At 36.7% G+C, this 17,007-nt stretch overlaps 1 protein-coding gene across 1 annotated transcript in view; it reads left to right on the forward strand.

Moving 5' to 3' along the window:
* The window catches only part of EZH2 (enhancer of zeste 2 polycomb repressive complex 2 subunit), a 50,688-nt gene that overhangs the window by 4,267 nt on the left and 29,414 nt on the right, over positions 1-17,007 (forward strand).

A 17,007-nucleotide genomic window follows, 5' to 3' on the forward strand; every position in this document is an offset into this window, starting at 1 on the left:
GTATCTATCTATAAATGTATCTACACATTTAACACCTAAGTGTATGACTTGTACAACTGTTGTGGAGTGGCTAAGTCAGTCTTTAAATGGATGAGTAACTCCTGCACTGACGTATTTTAAGGAATAATTTTGGTTAAAGTAGTTATGTCTGTGAGGAAAACAGTGGGGCAAACTAAAATCTTGTGTAAAATGTACCCAAACCAGCAAAAACTTGTATAAATTGTATGCAGAAGAGAGAGGGGTGCTTCACAGGGGGGCGATGACAACACTTGTTACAAGTTAATCAAATGCTCAGGTTTGTTTTTTAGCTCTGAGCATATGCCCAAGGCATATATACATAGATATATATATATGTACTTCTGTATATATACATATATACAAAAAGTATATATACATATAATGTGTATATATAAAAGTATATGTACGTATGTATTTTGTTGAGCTAAAGATTAAAAGGAAAACAATGTACAGAATTACTAAGTAGATATCCTATCTGTTCTCACAGAGATCAGTTAAAGACTTTGGGATGATGCTCTGTAGGTCTATTTATGGATGAGGTGAAACTAAAAATAAAATTTATTGAGGGGTGGTTCTATTGAGCTCCAAGCAGGAAACAGGTAAGTTTTCTAAAACATACTGCCTTCTGTAACTGGTAGTAGTAGGCAGTTTGATTGTCACAGTCTTTTTTCTAATTGTACACCTAGATTCCCACTTAGATGGGTCAGACTGTGGACTTGGTTCTGAATTAAGAGGTAAAGTAACGCTAGTAAACTTGAGTAGAATTTACTCTTCAAGAAGAAGAGTGAAAGGTATAATTTGCATATAGAATTAACAAGTTTCTCTTAAAAATGCTAAAGAAGAAATGAATTTTTTAAATATATAATGAATTATTCAGCCATAGGTTTGAAAATGGTAATTTAAATTTTAATTTTGTAATTTAAAAATATTGGGAGAGAAGAAGATGTCTATTAATGTCCCTGCTGTGTCGAGACAAAACTATAAACCAACAATGCTTGCCCCCAAATTAGTGTGGATCACGCTCTTATTTAAGAAAGCTTTTGCCTACCTGGCTGAAGCTTGGACATAGGATTTTTCATTTAATGTGCCTCTGCTCTGTTTGTGAAAACTGCTGTTGACTTGGAATGATTTATAATGCCTTCTCTGCTTCCTATCTAGTGGTAAAATCAGTAGTACTCTTAAGGTAAGAAGGCCATTTGGACATTTAGATAGATCCTGCGCGTGATCTGAATGCTGTGGATAAAAATAACAGTGTAATGATGTGAGTGGATCAGCACAGTGTTGTCATTTGCTTGAAAATGTGATGTAGTACTTCTAAAGCTTCTAATTGGGATATATATGATTTCATTAGCAAATGAGGTAAAACTGGTGTCTTACTGTGTGCAAATAAAGACTTCCTTGATACACAATTACAGAATACTCCAGAATTTGCTATTAGTTTTCTTTTTTTGTATATACATATGGTGCCTGCTTGAGTAACATTGTATGTGTAATTATGCAAGCAAAGTAGTACAAATTGCAGTTCACATCCTAGGCTTTTTTAGATATGCACTGAAAATAAATCTTTACAGGAGGGTATGATTTCTTTATGTTTTTAAATTGTTTTTTGATCTAGAACCAGGCCTATTTCCCTTGTCAGTTTTTTGTTGTATCTGGCTCCTTTCCATTCTGCCTTGTACATGGTTAGTTCAGTTTTTCCTGCCATGCATTCTCTATTCACAGCCTGCATGTTCGGTTTAAATCCCAAAGCCATCAGATGTAATTTAAAGAAACAAAGTATTTGAAAGGAAGGAAACTCAAATCTTTTAACTCATATATAATTTTAATTTTTTTAAATGTGTGCTGGTTTCCTTTCCATGTTTCTTAGCCTGAGTGGATCTGGCAAGCTTTATATTTTTGGTGTGTAGTCTGATTTCGTTTTTACTAATAAGATAAAAAATTCTAGAACTGGAATTCATTTTGCTGCTTCTGTAAGAAGTCGTTTGGATGTGTGTTATAGATACTTGATTTACCCGTGGAACTGCACCATGGCAAACGGATTAAAGTCATTATTATCATCTCCCTTTTAGTGTTACAGTATATAACCAGGACAGTGTAAATTCTGTCCTTTGTGATAACTTCTTCCTGTTGTATGTCCACTAGTTTGTGCCGTGTTTCTAGTGAGTATTTATTGCCAATGTGTTTAGTGCAAAGCTAAATCCAGTAATTATTGGAAGAAGAGATTGACATATGTTGTTTTATTCTTAACATAGTTTAACCATTCCCCGTGTTCAGTACATGGTTGCTTTGAAACTGGGAGGCATAAGGTCCCAAGACCTTATTTAGTATTTGCAGTTCTCTTTCAGAGCCTTAGGGAGATTTTCTTTTTCACTGGAGGGTGGCAGATTTTTTTGGGGTTGCATGTTGGGTTGTTTTTTTTTGGTTTTGTTTTCATTTTGGCTTTTTCTTTGTTTTTTTTCAAGATAAACTGTTTCTAATTAGTTTTCTGTATTAAGTCAAGCTCCTGGAAAAGTACTATCTGTTGTTTTTTTCCTTTTTAAGCAACACCTAATACAATGTGCAGGTGGATTTATTGCTGTATATGTTACAGAATAAGGATGCTATACATTAGACCCAGTTATTTTGTGACATTTAAAATGATCGTTTTTAAAATAACTCTTATGGTTACTTTCATCATTTGAAGCTCATGTTGGAATTATTCAGGCAAATGGCAAATACCAGTTCAGCTTCAAATTTGCCAGACTGTTCTACAGTAAATTCTGCATATGTGGAAGTGTAATGTCTTTTAAAAGTTCAGGCTATTTGCCTAAGCAGGGAAAGAGTATGGAATAAGTATTGAACTTGAATTGTTGTACTATCGGGATTTTTCATGTGTGGAGTGTGTGTTGCTTTTGCAAGTATAGGTTGAACAGAAGAACCTCTGGCTATTTTAGTCTATAGAGTATAAAAGGTGTGTCCACAAAACAAGTTCAGGTGGAATAGTCTGTGCTCTTCAAATTCACATCATAAATTATTTTGCCTGTGGAGACGTGTCTTAAGTGTTCCCAGCAAGTGTTACTTTTTCTGCCAGATTTATCCAGGATATCAAAAAGCTCAGTTTTTAAGAGATGGAGGTGTTAGGCAACAGAGGTTAATTGGAATGTGTGTGGGAGTCATCTAACTCCTCTGGGTGTCTGTGAATGAGTGTGAAGAGAAATTCTGGAGGTACACATTTGAGCAACTCAAAGGTGAAGCTCAAGTTTTCTGCATAAAACTCTGCTTTCTCCTGACAAATAGCCAGGCTTGGTTTGCTCCGAGGAACGTGGGATGGTTTTAATTGTAACTTGTAAAACGTTTGATCAAATTTGGGCTTGAAACTTTTTGTTGCTGTGGTGCTGCTTGGATTTTTTAAATGTTTTATTTGTTTTTTTGAGCCAAATAATCTTACTCATCCATCCAAATGTTAGAAGTATTTATAGATGCAAATATCCAAGCGAAGAGCAAATAGTTGCATTACCTGCTGCATGGTTTTTGGCTCATGTTGTCCGAAGTGAAGTGAGAAGTCAGTCAGAGGCAGTTACTGCCACTTGGGTTCAGTCTTTATATGAAATATTTGGTTATGATCTCCTGGTTGTCTCTTTCCCCTCCCCCCACCTAAGTGGACAAGTACTTGGACTTCTTATTTTTATTTCCAAACTGGTATTTTTCTAAAAGTATCAAATGTTGAAATGTGCTGGAAGAAAGTGGTAATGTAGGGAATTCAGAAGTTTTCTTTTTTTTTTTTTTAATGGGTTACTCTTATTCCTTAAGTGGTATTCAGTAATGATTTCATGTCTGTTTTTATTTCTGTAAATACTGAAGTGGGGACACAGAAAGATTTTTTTTTTTTTTTTTTAAGGGAAGAATAGCTTTGAAAGTTGCAGGCTTGCTTATACAGATAGAACACTCCAGTATGGATTTATCTTTTTCTTTTAAGGACTGTCTCAAAACAAATTATGTTGAGTTACTTTTTGTATTCTACTGTTGTGTTTGTTTAAGGAAATGTATTGAAAAACTAATTATTTGTATTGAAATCTTGTTTTCTTATTAACAGACATAACATTTTTTTCTCTGCTGAAGAGAGTGAAACTGAGAAGTATCCATACCAGTGTTTCTTGATGAGTAAATATTCTAAATGAAGAACTCCCACAAAATGAGATAATGTCAAAATAAATCTGAAGGCAGTGTGCTATTAGGAAAAAAAGGAGTAATCAAATTGGTGCCCTCCTTCTTTGTCTCACAGAAAATCTGAAATAAGCTTGATTTCTAGAACAGTGCTGTTGTGAGATCTTTCTCAGGTACTTCATGTTTAATCAACCTATAATTAGTTACAAAAACTTTTAAAATGATTGGGGATTTTGTCATGACCAGATGAGTTCTTGTGGCTTTTCTTAATTATTATTATTTAAATTTCTGAAGCAGATTGTTTAAAATTATTTTAGATGTTAAGGAACACAAATTTGATTATTTTCTGAAATGCTTGTGGAAGATCAAGAGTTAGTTACAAACTCTGAGCTGCAAAGTTTTTAGCATGTTGGCAGATAGAGTAAAGGGTGTTGAATACTGGCAGTTGCTTAGCTTTGCTAATGCAGAAAATTAGAAGATTCTCATTTAAAAAGAGCAAGATGATAAATTAAGATTTCTCATGTTTTTCCAGGAAGCAAAAGGGAGTGGAGCACCATTTCTTTCTATTTAAGATCCAAGAGCTTCTTGACTCCTCATTCTTTCCTTTCTTTCTTCCTTGTCCGCAGGAGTTTTTAATATCAGCCTGGTCAGTGTATAATAATGGTAGAAACTCCTGAGAACGATTTTAATGCAACATAGTGTTAAACTGTGTATATGAGTGAACTGTTAGGGGAGAAAGCAAGAAATAAAATGCTGTAGGAGGTGAACTAATATTTATACTTAAAAAAAAAAAATCAGATAGGGAGCATGTTTGACGAAAACGTGAGTTCTGTGAGCCCTTGAGCTGACATGTTTCCCTCCTGTCTTGTATGTCAGTAAACCTGAACTGCTCTGACTTACTAAGTGAGGAGAGCATTTCAAATAATAAGTAGTATGAACTGAGCACATCCAGAAGCTGATCTGCAGACGTAGGCATTTAATACTGTCACAAGGAGCTGAAAATTGGAATGCCTAAGGCCATGGGTCAGTGTCTTTAGGTGGGGCCAGAACGACTGGATGCTCACTTTCTTCAGTCAAAAGCAGCAAGATATTTTCAGCCAGAGAACTTCCTTGCTTCTGTCAATGGCTGTAAAAATACTCCTGCTGTCAGGAGGGAAATGGTAGCACAGGTGCAAGTAAAAGGGCTTCTTTTTGTAGCAATGCCAGCATAAAGTAGGGGTGATGCTTGAAAGTCAAAGCTGGCAGTTTTTGTCTGATAAGTTTGGGCAGTAATGAGGAACTGTGTTTGGAGAGATTACTTCAACTGTTAAAAACAGACTGGAAACAGTAATTGATGAAGGAAAATACATATTGTGATCAAGGCAAGCCTAAGTCAGGAGTTAAATATACGGAGGGGAAACAGGTGCTCCTACCAAATCTGGCATGAAGATTAGAATTCCTAATATCTAAGATAGGAGCATTCCCTAGCAACATCTAGGTGTACAGTGCAGGATTGTAGCTGCTGTAAAATACTGTATGTAATTATGTTACAAACTGGAGCAGAGAGCAGTGACAGTGAGTTTTTGGAATGGTGGTTGGCTGCAATGGCATTACTTGGGCAGGGGCTGCTCTCTGTTGACACACTGGTGTCTGCAGCCCTAAGTGGTGTTTCTCCCTTGTAATTTTCTTTTTAATGACTTCCCTAATATCTAAGTTCTTTGTTTTTTATAGAATATATGTACATGCTGAAGCTTTTCATAATGCCAGAGCACTTGTAGTCCTTCATGAAAATGTTGTAGATCATATATGTAACTTAGTGGACAGTAAACCATGTCCCATTTGGTTCGTGTTTGCCATTTGCATCAGAAGTTTCTGTAGAGTATGTATGCAAAGGGGTTCATCAGCCTTGTTATCACAGGAAGGCTAAAAATCAGCCATTTAGAGGAAATTCTGACACACTGCTTAGCTCAGATTCAAGGGATTGCCTATGTTATAGTATTTTAACAACCCCTCCAATGGTAACTAGTTTTGGTTTGGGAAATATTCCTGCAAATAAAAATATAGTCATTATAGTTTATAAATTAGTTTCATACTAGTACTATTACAAATAAGTAGTTTAATTGGATTAAATATGCCATGAAACTGTACTCTTAGTTCACTGAGGTAGCCACTCATACACAGCTGTAAGAGAAAAGGCTGTACATAGTCATTTTGTATACGATAGATCAACACGTCATGACCAGGTGTGAAATTGCCACGAAATGGGGAATTTTTTTTCTATCAGCCTGTTTTGAAATTAGCTGAAATTCTTACTCAAAAGACACAGGAAATGGTCTCATTAGTCTTGAGTGTCTTGAACTATCAACTGGGGGCTATTAACTTAGAGCTAGTGGGGTAGTAACAAGGCCCAAAAAAACATTGTGTTTAGGAAGAAATAATTGAGGTGGCACGTTTAATGTTTTGGGGGAACCAAATCATAAAATAGTTGCTTATTGTGGACCAGTGCTTAGTGTGTACTACTTGACTTACTTAGTGGTTTCTTCTAGAATATGTTCAAGTTTAAATATGGAAAAAAAAAAGTGAAAAAGAGCCCAAAGAAACCCCGAACCAAAAGACAACCGTTTAATATACCAGGGTAGAGAGCAGCCTTCTGATCTTAAGTATGCCAAGTGCAAGCTAAGGCTGTAGTCACTTAAATGGCAGAAAGTAAAAGGTCTGAAAAGAGTGACACTTCAAAGGCACAAAGGTTGGGCTATAAGAGAAGCAGAACCCCATTAGGATAAGAAGACAACTAATTTGAAAATAACAGCCCTTGTATGTGATCTTTTTATTTATTTTAAACATAATGTTCAGTTAAAGCATTCTAGTTAGACTGCTTTCTTAATTAGTGAAGAGCTTTCCAATCTGTCTTTTTTAATTACAGTTTCTAAGAGAGCTGAAAGTTCCAACTGCACTGTTAACAAGACAAGGCATCCTTCGAATGAACCAACACATGGAATAGTAGTGGAAAGGAGTGTGTAAACTAGCTAGTTTAATGTTTCTATTGTTGTAAGAATCAGTGATTGCACACCAAACTCAAGAGTTTAGTCTGATTAAGCTCTTAAGCATTTTAATTCACAAATTATTGTTCCTTTAATGGTAATGCTTTTCACATTGTGTCTGAAGCAGATTGAAATACTAAAAGTGTTAGCGCTGATTATTTTCATCTTTTGAATATTAACTGAAATTTAAAAGGCAAGCAAACCTCCCTGGCATGAGCTTTAGAAATAGTGTGGTCCTTGTTTTGAGATGGTGGGCCCAGCTGAGAGATGTGTTGACTTGTAGAATAGTTTTAGATCTAGAAGTCATCTGATCCAGTCTCCCACTTGGGTTAGGCCGACACTGAAATCGTATCATAGACCACTTTTAAATTATTTTCAAGAATGGAGATTCTGACACTTCCGTTTAATACGATCCTATGCTGGACCACTCTCACTGGGAAGAATTTTCTTCCTATATTGAAATGAAATCCCTTACTGAGTCTTGTCTGTTGCCTCTTGTATTTTCATTTCAGCATAGATTAGCATGTTTCAGTAGAAAAGCTAGAACAGTGCTCAAATTCTGTGATTGTCTGTGTTTAGCTCCAATTTGTGTAGGAAAGTGAGCTATTCAGGGAGTTAATTCCATTATGTAGTGCTTGAAATTCTCTGAGTGACTCGTCCAATTTTGTTGGGGTCCAGAAAGAGACAGAAGTATAACACATTCTTAAGAGTGTGTTCAGGAGTTTGGGGAGCTTACGTGTGGTATTCTAAAAGAATATTTGTAAGAATAAATAGAACATGCCTTGAAGCCTTCAGCTTGTGCTAATACTCGTTGAGTGGCTGTAGTGGGATGTGAGGTGTATGAGGCAGAATGCAATTGAAGGAACCTACACTAGCTTTTCATTTGTCTTGCACTGGCAAGTGATGTAGACAAGTTTGCTGCTATTGTTTGCCACTGACTACATCTTTTCAGAGAGATCTTTAGGTGATCAAGAGATAGGAGGAAACAGCTTCTTGAAAGCTACTCCTGCAGAAGTAGTTAACACATTAACTGCATTGATTGTGCAAAGTGCTGTAAAGAACAGAAAACTACACAGTGTGAACGATATGTTTTACATGGTGTGGAAGATAAATGTTCTAGTCTGAGACAAGTGGATGATATGCTGGAATGGTTGCATTGAAGAGGAGAGGTTTTTTCCTGCTTTCCCTTGCCTCTGGTTTCATGGTTCTGCTTCTTCCTTGCCAGTTTGGGTATTTATGATGCCAGCATGAACAGCTTTGGTCCAGTTAGTAAACTATGCATCCTTTGAGTGCAGGAAAGATATAATTTGAGGTAACTGGTCAGCACAATCAAACTTACCATATTTGCTATGTAACTTGGTCAGAGATGCTGAAGTAGTGTAGACAGACAATGAAGAGAGGAAATTAATGCCATTTTAAGATCCCACTTCCTTTCCTGGTTCTAGTTGAGAAGTACACTGGGATGTATTTGTCATCAGCTTCCAAAATCAATCAGGTAAATGAATGTGCCGTTTAGTTTTGGTTAAAATGTTGTTCTTCAAAATGAAATTCTGTTAGGTGATTGCTAATAAGCTAGTAACAAGTGTTTGTATCAGGAAGGAGAAAGTACACTGGCCTTGGATTTAACAGCAGTTCCAGTGGAGGCAAAATCTTCACGTTGTTGGTACATAAACAGCCCCACAACACTGTAGTGACAGGGTAGTGTAAAAGGGATTCTACTAATTGAAATATATTTTAGTGTTGCGTATAGCAATTACAGATAAATAGCTGTCACAATAAGAGGAGCTTACTTGTAATGAGACTGCTCATAATAAAAGCATGCCTATTTATGGCAGCAGACCTTCTGCTTTTGGAGCTGCATATTACCTGGAAAGCCTATACTATAGCCACCATCAGTTTGTGTTGGTGTGAGGGCTGGCACTAAAATGTCTTGGCTGCAGTTGTTACCCACACTGCAGAACAGGTTTTTAATTCTACTTGCAAGCCGGGGGTTTTCTGCTAACTGGAGGAGGAAAAAGAGGAAATATTGTGAATTTTCACACACAGTCATTGCTACTCAGTTTGGGGTTGGCATCGGTACATCTTAGGCTCTTGAGGGTTCTCCTCCTTCCATCAGATTAAAGTTAATAGTTTTGTCTTTGATAATAGCCTGTAAAAATTTCCACCTCTTGTGTGATCAAGAACATTCTTGCCAAACATGTAATCTTGTCAGGGCTGATCATGAGTGTTTTGTTAACCTACATCATCCACAACCACTGATGCCTGTCAGAGTGAGGAAGAGCAGATGAAATGTATGAGTTACCTGCTTAGATCAGGTAACGAGCTGATCCTTTTCTTTTAGATACTTCCAAAGAGAACCCAATACTGGTTAAGCCTTTGTAGGCAAATACAAGCTGCTGGCCTTTATCTGCCCAAAGAGTGGCACAGCTGGCATGGATGGCTTAATAAATGTTTCCTGTTTCTGTTTTTTTAACAATAATTTTTCTGTACCAGCACAGCTGAGTGTCAGAGGGACGGCATGGTTTGACAAACGCTTGTGTCGAAGCCTGAACTGTTTCCTTTTCCAGTTTTAGTTCTTTGCCTCTTGTTTCTGCCCCTCTGTCCCTTGTGTGGATTCAAGAATTCATGGCTTGAACAAATTGAGCAAATCCGTAGCTGCTGAACAAACCAGCATGTGGAGCTGATTTCACTGAAAAAATGTATTTAAAAACCAAGTATGTTCATTTTCTGGGCTGTTCAGACAGATTTTTTTTTCCCTCTTGACCTAGTTTGATTACAGAATCATAAGCACTTAAGCACTCACAGTAGAGAAGGCTGTGTAGAAGTAGAAATAAGTGACCACTGGTACAGTGGACAGATGATGTCTTTTCCAGGTCAAACTGACACCAAATAGTATTTGAGGAAGGTAGTTGAACTGATGGTAGCATTTGATGTAAGTTATTTCTTGAAATTTAAACTGCCTTTAATGATATAGTACTTCAGCATATGGAATAACATGATATACATTTTAAAGCATATATAAGTGTTTTTAGGTATTTCTTCTTTAAAAATAGGTTGAACTGTACTACAAACTTAAAATACCACATTTCTGTGATGTAAAATAGTAAAAACACACTACAGTTTATTCCCATCTATTTTTCTGATTATTTCTGTAAAAGATAAAGTGTGCTGTAGTTGTTTTTGTAGTGAAATATTATTAATAAACTATATTAATCTTTCCTATATTGTATTTCAGAGATTTTTTTTTTTTAGTTGGTCTAGTTTGGGCTCTGAAATACCCAAGTTTACAGTGGCCTTGGGAATATTTTTCTTCTCATGGAAATGAGAACGTGGTATTTTACATAGATAAGTTTGAAAGAAAACCATGTTTTGTTTTGCTTTAGAAAATCCAGAAAGCAGAGTGGCAACTATAAAACTTCTAGTCGTATCTTTTTGTGTGTTTGCTGTAATAGCACAGGTAAAAAAGCCCTTTGAGGTTCTGTGAGTGTCATTCCCCATCCCCCCACACCTACAGCTTGCATAACTTAATGTTGAAAGACATAGCAGCTCTGAAATCACAACTAAACAATTTTTCTTACTTAATCAAAAAGAATAATATTGGGTTTTGAATGGAGTTTTTTAAATGTATCTCTCTGTGCTATTAAAAAAAGGGTGATATACATGCAGGAGACAGATCTGGTAGATTAGAGCATTAATCTTCAAGTTAGTTTTTTTGAAGTCTGGCTATATGTATGTGTTTTATTGGTTTGTTGGCATTTTTTTCAGGTGCTTGATAGTTGTAGTAAGTGCTGGAAGCTGCTTACTCTGGAAAAATTTAGGATAGGTTCATGGACTCTATTATCTTGTTTTGCATTTAGGGTGCACGAAACAGAACACTAAAAGGAAATTCCTAAGTGTTTCTCAGCACTAAAGTTCAGTTTAACATATCTGAAAAACAGTTTGCTATAGTTGAACAATCACTTTATTGTATTGTGCTGTGTAAAATCCTGTAACAAAAATATGAATTCTTTGTGAGGTAGTTTGGTAAAGTTAACAACTTCAGGTCTAAGCTTAACTCATTGAATTTTGATACTTCAAGTGCATTCTTTGTGGGGATATTTGTTCTTTTTTTCCTGTTTTCTATCAAGTACTGTATTTTTTTTGCAGGCTTGTGGAAAAATGTTGTTAATCCCTTCTGTTGCTAAAATTCTCCATTTTTGGGTTGAATGTGAAAGTTGTCCTAAATTCCGCTGCCCAAGTAGAAATTTTTTTTGGTTTGTGAAAAAAACATAGGAGGGTGTGGTGGGGTGTGGTTGGTTTTCTCTTTGGTTTGCTTTTTTCTCTTTAAGTTCTGTAGATGCTTGAAGGAGTTCTGTGTTGACTTCAGGTAGGGCTTATTATGTAATAATTTGTCCATTATTAAGGTTACATAAGCTCAGGCTGAAAGACTTGTGTGCTGTCTGGATCTGATAATGGCTTACAGCTAAAGAGCATGCCTGCCACTCCAGAGAAAACTGATGTATGAAACCAGTGCCTGTTTGTGGTTTCACTGCCTGCACTAGTTTTTCTCTAGTGCTGGCCTGATTTTCTATAAAATTCTTCCTGCTTTATAGTCGTGCAGAGGATGCCACAGCTGTGGATGGGATCGTGAAACTCATCTGTGTTTCTGAAAACAATTGCAATTGTGAGTTTCTATTTATCATTGGTCAGTTGAATTTAGTTAATGAGCTGTACTGGGGTGGAAATAAGGAGTTGGGAAGGGTGGGATGATGGTCAGGTTGAGGAAGTTACTTTGGTTAAATACCTTCATGATGTAGTATTGACTCTAAATTAGTGAGGGTACCGTATTTGACATGACAGAGCTTTCCAGTCAGTGGCAGCAGGACACTGTAGACAGAGCTGTGGGCATGCTGAAGGTGAGCTGGAAGGGAGATCGAGCAGCACTGTGGGATCATCCATTGAGCAGGATCCTGCAGGTAAATACATTCCTTTGGACCTGCAGCTTCTGAGAAGCGCGTGTGAAAGCATTTGGCTTTGGGAGAGGTGGAAGCAGTACTTCTCCCCTGCCTGCCCATGTCCCCCCATCTGAATTATTTTATACCTTCGTTATTCTCCCACTACTCTAGGCATCAAAACCCCCCATGATTACTTATTTCATTGTTCTATTTGCATCAGATTTCAAATGCAGTGTCTCTACTGGGTTTTACATTTTCCTCCAACCTCACTGTCCCCCTACTTCCTGCACTGAAACTGGTGGTTAAGAGTGCTCTGAATTGCTGTATTATATTAGCATATATTTAAGGTTTGTGAATAACCTTATGAGTGTTGATTAATTCACAAAAAAAAAATTGTAAATTATACTATACGGTACAAGATATATTTTGATTCATAAATATCTCCAAATAGGAATCCTGAGTAGTGGGAAGATAATGTGGTATTTCTACAGCTTAAAATACTGTGTAATATTAAGCGCAATTACAAACTAACAGTGTTCTTTTAAAAGGGCAAGCCCCCTCATTTGTTCTCCCATGCTTCTCAGTTGAAAATTTTCATTAATTTATCTTTTTTTTCCCTGAAATTTGGCATGGTAGCCAGAGGAGCTTAAATACAGTTTTTGACAGCCGTATGACTGTTTGAATAGGCTGCCTAATTTAGAGAATTATGTGTGCGCTTGTCTGTCACTGATGGATATTGCCAAAATGATCAAAGAAAAATAGGACGTTGTGTTTAAATAAGGCTATTTCTATGTTGTGTAGGCAAAACAGGAGCAATTTGAGCTGAAATTGTCCTACACTTCTTTGTCTCATTGTGAATCCTAGATGTATTGTACACAATTTGTCTCCTGAATGTAAGGGTTGCCTGATTTAAGCTTACAGGCATGAATTTTCTTAAAAACTTACTGCAAAGATGTGGGTCTTGTACAGAATTATGAAATGCTCAGCAGGTTTTTTTTAAGAAACAAATGTATATGCTTTAAGATGCGGCCATTTTTTATTTTTAATTTCCAGCTATGCAAGTATGAGTAGAAACTGAAAAGAACATCTATGTCTTTGTTTCTGTTTTCTTGTAGGCTTTTCTTTTAAACCAGTGTTTAGGTGGCTTTAGTGGGTCTCATTCCTAATACCCCCTTACTGTTCTCCTTAAGAGGAGTCAGTTTTGTTATTTTTTTTTACTTGGTGGGGGTCTGGAATAACATTGGTCCTCTCGTTAGTATAAATTATTTCCTTTTTTGTCATGGCATTGGGGTGATTGCCCAGTGTGGAATGAGAGAGTTCACAGCTTTCCCTCTTCTGCAGAGAGGGTGTGGGGAGTTTCCCTCCTTACTGTGATGCCAGGTGAGATGTGTCCGGGCTAGCTGAGGTTTTGCTTGGAAGTCATAGTGCACTTTGGAAGAAGAGTTTTCTCTAGAAACAGTATCACTGCTTTGGGGTTTTGCTTGCTTTCTTTGTATCTTTTCTGGAGAGGCAATACTCTGCCCATAAATAACTGAGTTGGCTGCTACATAGTTTTTTCTTTTTTTTTTTTTTTTTGTGGATAGAACTTCTGAGGACTTTGCTCTTTGGCAGTTAGATGGTTTCTCTGGACCATTTTAATCAAAAGAATTAAAAAATTGGGAAAGAATAAGATTTTAAAACAATACAAAGAACTGGTGGGATTCAGAAGGGGAAATGGAGACGGAGAAGAGGGACAAGGCCTAGGGGCTCTCGGAAATCAGACCATTGAGCTAAGACAATCAGTATCATGTTTTATTTATTAAATGGAAACTGTTTCAAACTGTGCTGTCTTAAGACAGGCTTAACTATTCTCAGACAGATGGGATTTAGTTTGTGCCACTTCGGCTGCTGTAGGGAATATTCTGAAACTTTATATGAAAAGTTGACTAGTTCTGACAAATTGATCTTAACATTCACTAGCTTCTCTACTCTGCAGTCATAGCTGTGACTCCCATACAATGTAGTTTAAGGAAAATGTGTGGGCTTTTTGTCTTATCTAGCAAAGTGGGAACTGTGTAGTGTGTTACAGTTCAGAGCACTTTCACCAGTTCTGCTGTTTATGTGGACAAGACAGTGATTTGGGAGGGGTTTGTCTTACACACAGGTAGTAGGCAAGTAGACCAGTAGTAGGCTTGGGACAGCATCTACAGCCCTAAACTTGCCCCAGAGACTGAGTTTATGTTGATGTTTCCCTGAAGTCTTTTAATTCTCCAAATTACTTTTGCTCTCAGGGATGGGAAGTAGTGTACAGCACCCTACTTTCATAGTTCTTGTTTTTTGCTCCACAACACTGGCTGTCCTTGCCTGTGAAACTTCTTATCTCAGTTTCTCAGGTCTAGCTTCTTAAATTTAAAGTTTTGGGGACAAACTTTGAACTGGCATGAGAAATCATCAGTGGCATTTGTCTCTAGTCCTAATGTGAAGATAATAGATCACTTATGAGATAGATCAAGTATGAGAATTAACTCTCTGAATATGCTCTTCCTGCCCTGCCCCCTGCCTTGGTTTATTTTTATTCTGTACTTTCTTTTGAGATTTGGGACACAAAACCAATTGTCTCCTACTACAATGCATGTAATTCTGCTTTGGTTACGTTAGACTGCCCAAAAACATAGAAACATGGTTCACTTAGATCTACTGCTCAGAGACCAGTAATACTAATTTTGACAATCTCTGAAAATTTTTTACAAACATGCATCCAGGACACCTTTTTTCCCCTTAGATATAATTCTTCTATACTCTCTGTGCATATGCTTCCTTTCTACTAAGTGCTTTTTCTCTTAATATGGACTTGCCATTTAAGATGTAGTTTCTAATTTGTTTATTTGTTTATTTGTTCATTACTGGAAAATTGAATAGATTGGATTTTTTTTTTTTTTTTTTTTTTTTTGTTTTTTTTTTTTTTTTTTTTTTTTTTTGTTTTTTTTTGTTTGGTTGTTTTTTTTTTTGATGGGACTCTATTTTTCTCAGGTCTTAAGTCCTTGTTTGTGGGGTCTTCTTGGGGCTGTACTTGAGTTGCATGAAAGAAAGATGGAAATTCTTTTGGGTTGGTCTATTGTTTTTAATCCAGTTATATGTGATTTCTGTATAGATCTGCTTCTGATGAGCAGGGCTTATCTGGCAATTTAATTTCAGTAAAGAAAGCTTTTTTAAGCTGGAGTCATTTGTTATTTTCCAGGAAACTAGAGTAAGAAGGGCTGTAGTTGGGGCAGTATTAGAGTAAGTAAATGTAATTTGTGTTTGAGTTTTATGTGCTATGTTACTTCAGTATTGTCAGCTGAGCTTTCATTTATCTTTTGAGTTCATTGATGCTTTTTCCATGTCTTTTGGCTGAATAATAACTGAAGCAATGTTGATATTCTGTACTGCTTACAATTTGAGATTGTCTTTTATTTAATGGTACTTATTCTATGTCTAACTTATTTCTAGTTAACGGGTTGTTTTTCAATATTTTTACTTTGCTTAGTTTAGCACATGATACAGTGTATTTTTTATACTTCATAATGCTTTTATGCTGCTCTTTAATCAATATCATAGTGCACTTTGAATCACTGATTGTCTTGTCTAACATGAATGTTCCAGGATTATTTTTTAAAGTAGCATTTTATTTTTTATCTTTTGTAACCACTAGAGTTGTGCTGAATGAGGCACAAGTGGATTTTACTTGCTGTCTTGTGCATGGAAGCAGGGTAACTGTGTTTGACACTTTGTTCTGTATTTATCTCCCCAAGGTGATTCTCCATCCTCACTCTCTGTCTAGTCAGGTGCATTATGTAGTTATTTGTATCCTGTGTCTTTTTTCCTCAAAGGATATTTCCCATTATTTGGGTTGGCAATTCTGCTATTTGTTTGTAGATTATTTTTTCATCCTAAATCTAAAACCTCAATACTTTTTCGTGCAAAATATTATTAAGTCTTGCATGAAGATGAGTTCAGGCTTTTGTAGACTTAGTACCTTTTTGTTACTGTAAATGAATGCATAGTCTTGAGAATGACCAGGTTCTGTATTGATTTCTCCCTCTCATCATCATCAAGTCTGGTGGAACTCAAATCTCACCTCTGCAGAACTGCTGAAAATAGAGCAGTAAGCTTCGAGTAAGTTGGAAAAAGCTGTACTTGTAACTGTTAGGGGAGCTGTAGTGTGGGGCAGTGAAGGTAGCACTTGGCATTGGCTTCGAGCCCAAAGATGACACTTCTGTTCACACTGACCTGCCTTGATAATTAGGAGGGCTGGAATTGTTCCTGCTCAAACTGATGATGCTTGTTTGAGAATGTATTAACCCTGGGCAACTGGATGTTTCAGCCTTTCAGTCCATGTGAATGATATTTTGAGCTATTCAGTGGAATATTGTAGGTTTTACAATGCAGCTCTTGAGAAGAAGCCAGTCTTTGATGTAGTGGTTTAGTTTCAGGATGCTGTCAAAATAGTCATTGCCAGCATAGCTGTAGCATACGGTCCTTGATTTTGAAAAATACGGAGCAGATTGGCATATTCTAGCAAGGCATTTGGATTATAACATAAAAATACAACTTCATTGCCAACAGTCCTGTAATGTAAAAATGAACCACTTGGCACTAGGAGGGTGATCAGTAAAGTGGAATCAGTGGGCAGTTTGTGGTCTTATAGAATACTTGAGAAAAGAGCAAAGTCTCTTATTCTGGCTGTTTCAAACTCATTGTCTGAATTTCTACAATTTTTTCATGCTTGAGTGGCTGGGTGGGAGGACTGAGTACTCTTTGGGGTACCTCTTTGTACGTGAGGTCAACTCCAGAAGTCTGTTTTCAGAGTTGGTGTCTTAGTGAAGAGGACCCTTCCTGCAAGGAGGTTTGTCTGCCATGAACACGGTTCTCCA

This window comes from Zosterops lateralis (assembly GCF_965231275.1).
Source record: "Zosterops lateralis genome assembly, chromosome: 1".
Taxonomy (NCBI): Eukaryota; Metazoa; Chordata; class Aves; order Passeriformes; family Zosteropidae; genus Zosterops; species Zosterops lateralis.